The 8,812-nt window shown below is 41.6% G+C and overlaps 1 pseudogene; it reads left to right on the forward strand.

Annotated features, from left to right (window-relative positions):
• The first annotated feature begins 5,892 nt into the window (after nucleotides 1–5,892).
• LOC110559357 (proteasome subunit alpha type-5-like) lies at nucleotides 5,893–6,683 on the forward strand (annotated as a pseudogene).
• The last annotated feature ends 2,129 nt before the right edge of the window (nucleotides 6,684–8,812 follow it).

Genomic DNA, 8,812 nt, shown 5'->3' on the forward strand with positions numbered 1-8,812 from the left:
AGAAATCTATGTTAGCTCAGGCTGATCTATTTGGAGCATGAAGTGGCTTGGTGGAAAGATGTTATGTTCAAACAGGAATAAGCGTTTTGGGGAATTAACTCTAAAATACAATTGATCAGCAATTCTGTGTTGTGAGAAGTTAAGCTGTAACCACACCATATGCTACCTGTTCCTGCCCACAAGCATCCTTAGCCAAGGATAGCCGGGCTCTAGGGCCTTGTCTGCACACTAGGATTAGTGTGTAAAGAATGTTGAGGAAAATGACTTTGACTCTCTATATAGAGCCACACCTCACAGCCCAGGAAACTGGGAACATGCAACTAGGATACCTCATTTCTTTCTTTCTTTTTTTTTTGGGGGGGGGGAGACAGGGGAGAAGGTTACTATGTTTTATTTTATTGTTTACAATTTATTCACTTTATATTGTAGGTCCCTCCCTCATCTCCTCCCTGTCCTTCCTTTCCTCCCACTTTCCCCTCCACCTTCCCTAGTCCACAGAAAGAGAGAGTCCTCCTCCCCTACTCTATGACCCTAGCCTATCAAGTCTTATCAGGACTGCCTGGATCCCCTTCCTCTTTGGGTTGTCAAGGTTGCCCCGCCAGGGGAAAATGATCAAAGAACAGGCAACCAAGTTCATGTCAGAGACAACTCCTGTTTCCCTTATTAGGAGACCCACATGGAGACTGAGCTGCCTCTGAGCTACATCTGAACAGAGGGTCTAGGTCCTCTCCATGCATTGTCCTTGGTTGAAGCATCAGTCTCTGAAGGACCCCCTTGGCCCAAAGTTTTTGCTTTGTTGGTCTCCTTGAGGAATTCCTGTACTCTCTGGGTCCTCCTATCCTCCCTCACTTCTTCCTTAAGACTTCCTCTGCCCAAAGTTTGGTTGCTTCGATCTTCTGCTGGGTGGAGTCTTTCAGAGGTCATACCTCATCCATGGTAGGCTCCCATCCTGTTCCCTCTTTTCCACTGCTTCTAGTGTTTATTCTATTTGCCTTCTGAATAAAAATTAAGCATCCTCTCTAGCATTTTCCTTGTTTAGCTTCTTTAGGTCTGTACATTTTATCCTATATTATATGGCGAATAGCTACTATGTGTCTTTCTGGTTCTGGGTTACCTCACTCAGAGTGATTTTCCATCCAATTATCTGCAAATTTCATTATTTCCTTGTTTTTAATTGCTGAATAGTATTCCATTGTGTTAGTGTACCACAATTTCTGTATTGATTCTTCAGTTGAGGAACATCTAGGTTGTTTCCAGATTCTGGCTATTACAAATAAAGCTACTATGAACATAGCTGAGCAAATGTCCTTGTTGTTCAGTTGAGCATCTTTTGGATATGTGCCCAGGAATGGTAGAGCTGGATCTTGAGGTTACACTACTCCTAATTTTCTGAGAAAGCACAATGGTTGTACAGGTTTACATTCCCACCAGCAATGGAGGAAGGTTCCCCTTTCTCCACATCCTTTCCAGCCTGTATTGTCACTTGAGTTTTTGATCTTAGCCATTCTGATGGGTGTAAGGTGAAATCTCAAGGTTGTTTTGATCTTAGCCATTCTGATATGTGTAAGATGAAATCTTGGGGTCATTTTTATTTGCATTTCCCTGAAAGAATTTCTTGAAGTGTTTCTCTGCCATTCAATAGTCTTCTGTTGAGAATTCTCTGTTTAGCTCTGTACCCCATTTTTTAATTGGATTACTTCAGTAATTTAATTGTTTGGTCTCTAAAGGCCTCAATCAGTTTGAACTGTATCTTCCTGTATTTCTTTATGAATTTTATTATGTTCCTCTGTTATCATCTTAGTAAGCATAGATTTAAGGTCGTTTTCTTGTGTTTCAGTTGTGTTAGGGAATCCAGGGCTGCTTGCTTTTGGATAACTGGGTTCTGGGATGCCATATTGCTTTTGTTAGTTATGTTTTATGCTGACCCTTAGCCATCGGGTTGTCTCTGGAATTGAGTTTTAGAGTGTGTTGCCTACAGGAGTTCTTGGGGATGTGGGAAGAGCTCTGTGAAGGAAGCTGGATGCTCCTGTAGGAGCTCTTCTCAGGTTGGTGAGAATGATCTTGGACTGATGGGTGGTTCTCAGGGAAATGTTCATGGGTATCCTCAGACGTTTGATTCTGGGGACCACATGGATTCCTCAGGAGCTCAGGGACCCTCCTTTTGCAGAGTGAAGTCCTGGAAGCAGCTGCCCTACCACTGGTTTTCTTGGTCTGAGGTTAGTGAGCCCAGGTACTTCACTCAGACACTGTTTTGGCTGGGTGCAGACTTTTTAGAGGACCTGTGAGCTCAGGGGTCCTGTTGGTCTCCTTGGGGAGATGGATTGAGCCTTGCAGCAGTATTTAGGGTTGCTTCCTTAGGTCTTAAGTGTGAAGGGGCTTGCCTTTGGAGCCACTTGCCCACTTTAGATGGTGAGGGTGAGCTTGAGTTTGGAGCCCCTACCCCAGTACCAGATGGTATCCACTCTACAGGACCATGAGAGTGAGTGCCTGAGGTTGGAGCCAGGAGCTGCTGGTACCAGGAACGGTGAGAGTGGGCTCTGGGGTTTGGAACCAGGAGCCATCAGTAGGTGTCCACGGGACAGTGAGAGTGGGTACCTGTGTTTGGAGACTCAACCCTAGTACAAGAAGATATCTACCCCATGGACAGTGAGATGAGTGTCCAAGGTAGGAGCCTCTGGTACCAGAAAGGATACTTTAGACAGTAGGTTTGGGTGGTGGACCTACGGCTACAGCAGTGCAGGGTAGGAGTCCTGGACTTTTTCCTGGTATTAGCCTGGTGGCCTGAATATGGACCCTCATGTTTCCCTGTAGGTTCTCCTCTCACCTGAGAAATGCAGAGGTCAGGGTTTGGGGGTCCAGAGTAAGGCCTGATGGTCACTTTGCTCTCACTGCTTAGCTGCCATTCAGATACCCTGTATAGTCGGCACCACCATCTTGGATCACTTTCTTTTCTGTTCTACTGTTATAGTCTCATTTCCTCTCCAGCTACTAAACCACGTAAGTACCAAATCATGTTCTTTCACTTTCCAGTAAAGAAAAGAGGAACACTAAATAACAAAGATTAGTGTAAAAGTTACATTGAAACACTTTAAATGTATTTTCCATATTCTGTGAATGTAGATGTATTTATGGAAGAGTTTATTTCGGGTTCGAATTCCCTCTGGGCAGACAGTAGCTAAATGCCATCATTGTCCATAGGTTTCCATCATCCACAGTTTGTCCCACTCCCATTAAAAAAGCTGAACTGCTGAAGGCTGATCCAGGGTTCCCTGAGGATGGACCCGTAGCAGAAATCTTCACATTGGCAGCCAGTCCAATTTCCATTGAAGAATATTATTTTATTTTAACAGGTTTAATTAAGGACGGAAGACAAAAACTTTACATGTGTTTCATTGGCTTTTCAAAGAAAGGTTAATGTTAGGATGTATTTTTAACTGTGGAATAAAAGGTGCACTCTGTACAATAAAAAGGCATTAATTTTGTTTACCCCCCCCAAAAAAAAACAGTAGCTAATGTTTTATTAGTTTCTCTTTTACTCACACTTTGGCTTAAGAAATCAACTCCGCGTATATGCTTCCCTGTGTTTTATGGGCTAGCTTGAGATATTAGGAAAAACAGATCCAGGCTTGATCCAAAAAAAAAAAAAAAAAAAAAAACAATCAGAGTTTAGGCCTCCAGCAAGGACATCTCTTTACTGTCAAATCCCATTTTTTTATAATACCTACAATTACACAGAGACTTGTCATTACTGGAAAGTAAGTTTTCAGAATTCAGAATGTTTACAGGGTTCTAACAGGACATCAACTTCTCCAACAGAGCGTATTGGATTTTGTCTATAAACAAGTATACTCACTGTCTCTAGGCTATTTCCAATGGGAAATAACAAGAAGGGAAAAAGAAGTCTAGACTTCAGGCACACTTCTCATCAAAGCGTGTATCTTAATTTGGGGCATGGTGAGAAGCAGCATGTGTCCCTGCCTACCGGTATCTCTCGCCAGCACCTTGACCCTGTACTATATTTAAGGGTGTTTCTTAGACTCACATGAACATTAAAGAGCTCTATTTACCTCCTCCTGCTAAGATTATTAAAAGTGGTAATAAAATTGTTTTTTATCTCATTTGAGGGACTGGCCAAGTTATTATTATATACAGAAAGTCTACTACACAGCTAACTGAATGGTTAGCCGTGGCATATCAACAGCTGTGACAGGCAATCAGGCATTATGGAACCAACTAAAGGGACCAGACGTTCTATTTGGTTCTTGAAGACCAACTTTTTTAAAAATAGAATCTCATATAAGGCGAGTTATTCTTTTGTTGTTGTGTATTAATATGTTTCAGGATCAAGAATATCAAAAGCTATAAACTAAAGTTATGGTCATAGGGAATATGACCTTAATCATATTCATCTTTGCAGTTCTTCAGGACAAAATTCTACTAAAGTGAAAATCTCTTCTATCTGCTTATACATGCCTAAGGAGCATACGTAAATATATATATAATCTTAAGTTCTTCTAAATCCAGATCCATTGTTTCTCTCTTAGAATGAGGAGTGGCTCACATTTGCTTATAAGCACAGTAAAGGGTGGCAGACATGTCTTTGCTTCTGAGAGGACCATCTCTAGAAAGGTACTCTGTTAGCCAATTTATATCACTGACAAAACACCTGAGTGAATCAACTTAAAGGAAGAAAGATTTCCTTGGACATGACCATCCATGAGTAGCTGACTTCAAATTAATCTCTTTTAAGCCTGTAGCAAGGCAGAAACATGGTAAAAAACCACTATGAAGAAATAAATCTCACAGTAATCAAGTAGCAGTTTATGTCCATCCCTTTAAAAATGGAATGGGCAAGAAGACTGGAGAAAACAAAGGTATTGTCTGTTGTATTCACACACAAACACACACACATGCACACACACATGCCTTATGCGAACATCACTGGCCCAATTGAGTACAATTTTACATTTATTAGATAGAACGAGTTGTCCAAGATGCATGCCTGGTTAATCACACACCCAAACCATTTTTCAAACTTTTATGTCATTAAAACGTGTCAAATATGATCTGCTGCCATTGTCAACATTACTTGAAAGGAACATAATTCTAATTTGTAGTACCTGCATTGCTAGTTTGTGCAGCACATTCTCTTTTAAGACACCCCTGAAGGTTGATTAAAACAGACACATTTGCAGATCAATGGAATGAGCTGGAAAAATTAAGAAAGAAGCCTCTCAAAAAAAAAAGAAAGAAAGAAAGAAAGAAAGAAAGAAAGAAAGAGAGAGAGAGAGAGAGAGAGAGAGAAAGAAAGAAAGGAAGGAAGGAAGGAAGGAAGGAAGGAAGGAAGGAAGGAAGGAAGAAAAAGAAAGAAAGAAAGAGAGAGAGAGAGAAAGAAAGAAAGAAAGAAAGAAAGAAAAAGAGAAAGAAAGAAAGAAAGAAAGGAAGGAAGAAAGAGAAAGAAAGAAAGAAAGAAAGAAAGAAAGAAAGAAAGAAAGAAAGAAAGAAAGGAAGGAAGAAAGAAGCCTCTCCTTACCACTCTGCTTTTTAAAATGAGGCAGAGGTTGAAGAAAAATGTTTGTATACTCTATAGTGGAACTACTCAAGTCATTATGGGCGTGTCAGATTGCACTATAGGAGGAACTGTGTAATTCCTTGGGAGGTAGGGTTTTCTTCACATCGCCTCTGCTTCCTGCTCTGTGAAAAATAACATGACAAAAATATGACTCCTCAGCCTGTAGCCGGGAACATCCAACAGCAAAATAATTAAGTAAAACTTTAGGACAGGATCAGGGTCCTTGGTGCTGTGGTGGTGTGGTCGATCAGGGTGCTCCTTGAAGTCATGTAGCTCTTGGAAAGCCCTCGTAGCTACTGCCACCTCTTTCTGTCCTTGCCATGTTCCTCATTCTATTTGAGTACGACAGGGGTATGAATAATTTTTCTCCTGAAAGATTATTATTTCAAGTGGAATATGCCATTGAGGCTATCAAGCTTGGTTCTACAGCCATTGGCATCTAGACATCAGAGGGTCTATGTCTAGCTGTGGAGAAGAGAATTACCTCCCCAGTAATGGAGCCTAGCAACCTTGAGAAAATTGTAGAGATTGATGCTCCTGTAGGTTGTACCAGGAGTGAGCTAATTGTTGATGCTAAAATTTTAATTGGTAAATCCAGAGTAGAGATACAGAACTACTGGTTCACCTATAGTGAGACAGTGGTGAGTGTGGCCCAGGCCGTGTCCAATCTGGCTTTTCGGTTTAGAGAAGATGCAGATTCAGGTGCCACATCTGGTCCCATTGGAGTAGCATTGTTGTTGAGAAAGGACCCCAGGTGTTTCACATGGACCCAGCTGGGACCTTTGTTCTGTGTGATGCTGGAGTAACTGGCTCTGCTTCAGAGGGTACCCAGTGCTCCTTGCAAGAAGTTTACCACAAGTCTACAACACTGAAAGAAGTCATCAAGTCTCTACTCGTCATCCTCAAGCAGGTCATGGAGGAGAAGCTGAGAGCAACTAACACAGAGCTAGCCGCGGTGCAGGCTGGTCAGAATTCCCATGTGTTCACAAAGGAGGAACTGAAGGAGGTGATCAAGGACATTTAAGGAGGAGCCATTCTCAGGTGTCGGTGGGACAATTTCAGTTCTCCTAATTGCCGTTAAATTTATTTCTGGCTTTTATGTCATGGAAAATATCCAGTATAAGTGTTATTTTTTATTCATGATGTCTGTACACAATAGCAATTCTGAAATAAAAACTTTTAAAATATTTTTTTAAATCTTTAAAAAGCAGATTCTTGTCTCAACACTCAATCTTCAGCATGTATTAAGCTGTCACCCCCTATGGGCAGAAAAAGTTCCATAGGCAATCCCAATGTGTGCAATGAGTTGAAATTCCTATAACTAAGTGAAAACAGCAATAATAATGTGATGCCTGACACTGAATGAATGAATTTCATTTTCCCAGTTACTACTGTCATCCTCCTGTAAGCAGCCCTCATTACTCACCCGGGCTGTTGCCTCTCCTCTCTTCTGCTATTTCCAGGTCTGTGTTTTGTTGTTGTTTTATTTTGTTTCCTTATCCCCACAACCACAGAAGCCAGAGCCGCTTTAGGGGTTATTCATTTCCCTGACTTTATTTCCCAAAGTCTTCTCATGACCTCTCATCTCATTCAGAATGAAATCCAAAGTTCTTTACTGCCACCCCTGTCCTCCTGCTGCAGGATCCCAGGCTCCCCCATCCCCATCCCTCCATGAGAAAAGATTCTGTGGCATGAAATCTACAGAATTATTTTTAAAGTCCAACTACCTGGAATTGTTCACCAGTGTAGCCCCCTCCAATGGTCTAACTTGCTTCTAGCAAAAGGAAGAGAATAACACTGGTTTGTGAGGATAGAGGGGCATTTTCGTGATTCAAGTTTCAAGATTGTTACTTCCACCTTCCAGCTAATTCTTGCTGGTAAGACAAGCTCCCAACAGACAAGGAACAGGCAGCCCCTGGCCATCAGGTAGCATGTCCTGAGGCTCCCACTATATATTGGGTCCCAAGGAGAAACTATTTCTAGCTAAAGCCACACAAGGAAGCTTGGAAGTGGCTCTCTCCTTGGGTGAGCTTTCAAATGAGACCGTAGTCCTTTCAACTCCTTGATTGCAGCCCTGTGAGAAGAATTCAAGGCTATGTCAAACTCACATTCTCAACCACAGGCACTCTGAAATGATGAATGAATGTCGTATGTCATTTAAACTGGTAGTTCGGGAATAATTGTTTATCTAGTAATAAGTAGCTAATATACTTCTCCTTGCCTGTGTACAATTTAGCTCTGGCTTTTCATCCTGTCTCTTGGCCCTAACTTTGTCTTGATTCCTATGTCATATACATATATACATATGCTTTTGAACTATGTAGGTACTTAAACATTTAATCTCATTTTAGTGGAATATGACTCCTTTTTACTAGTTGTCCTATGTTCATGGCCTAAAAGCATCCTTGACACGTTATAAATCCTCAGTCCATTTTTACTGAATTAGTAACGTGATTGCTGGATTTTCTGATCAATACAATGTATGTGTGTAACACTATGCTGATGAAAAGATGGGGGTGTGCAAATTTTACACTGCCTGAGCACAGTAATAATCAGCTGAAGTAGGATTTGAATTCAGTCTGAATCCAGACCATCATCTTCTCCATTGTGAAAGAGTTGTTCAAACCAAGGGGCTATCCCATGTTTCAGACTAATTCTCAGAGTCTTAAAGTTTTCTTAAAACTCAGAGTAGACTGGAGGGGAGTGGAGTAGCTTAGCAGTTAAAAGCACTGATTGCTCTGGCAGAGGACCTGGGTTCAGTTTCCAGCTCCCACATGGTGGCTCACAATCACATGTAACTCCAGTTCCAGGGGATTTGGCACCCTCTTCTGGCCTTCAGGGATGCTGCACGTAGGTGGTACACACACAACAAAACACTAACACTCATACACATCAATAAAATTAAAAGAAAACTAATTGGAGGAGGGGATCTAGAAATATGTGTATCCTCAACCCTCTCTATGTGCACTGTTTCACACAAATCGTGAAACATGGGTGAGGAATTATGGACGTGCCCAGGTCTATTCTCATCTTGTTAAGATGTTCTAGTCCTGACTGCTTTTCCACAGACTGGAAGTACCTGTAGCGTCCTACACGACAATCACAACCATAAGGAGCCTGAGTACCAGCTCCCACCACTATGTGACATAAAACCCCAGTGGCAAAGTTGTTCACAGCAGTGGCGTAATACCTCTGTTTGTCTCACAACAGGGCTACCAGATGGTTATGTATGAGCAGTAA

This window comes from Meriones unguiculatus, chromosome 2 (assembly GCF_030254825.1).
Source record: "Meriones unguiculatus strain TT.TT164.6M chromosome 2, Bangor_MerUng_6.1, whole genome shotgun sequence".
Lineage (NCBI taxonomy): Eukaryota > Metazoa > Chordata > Mammalia > Rodentia > Muridae > Meriones > Meriones unguiculatus.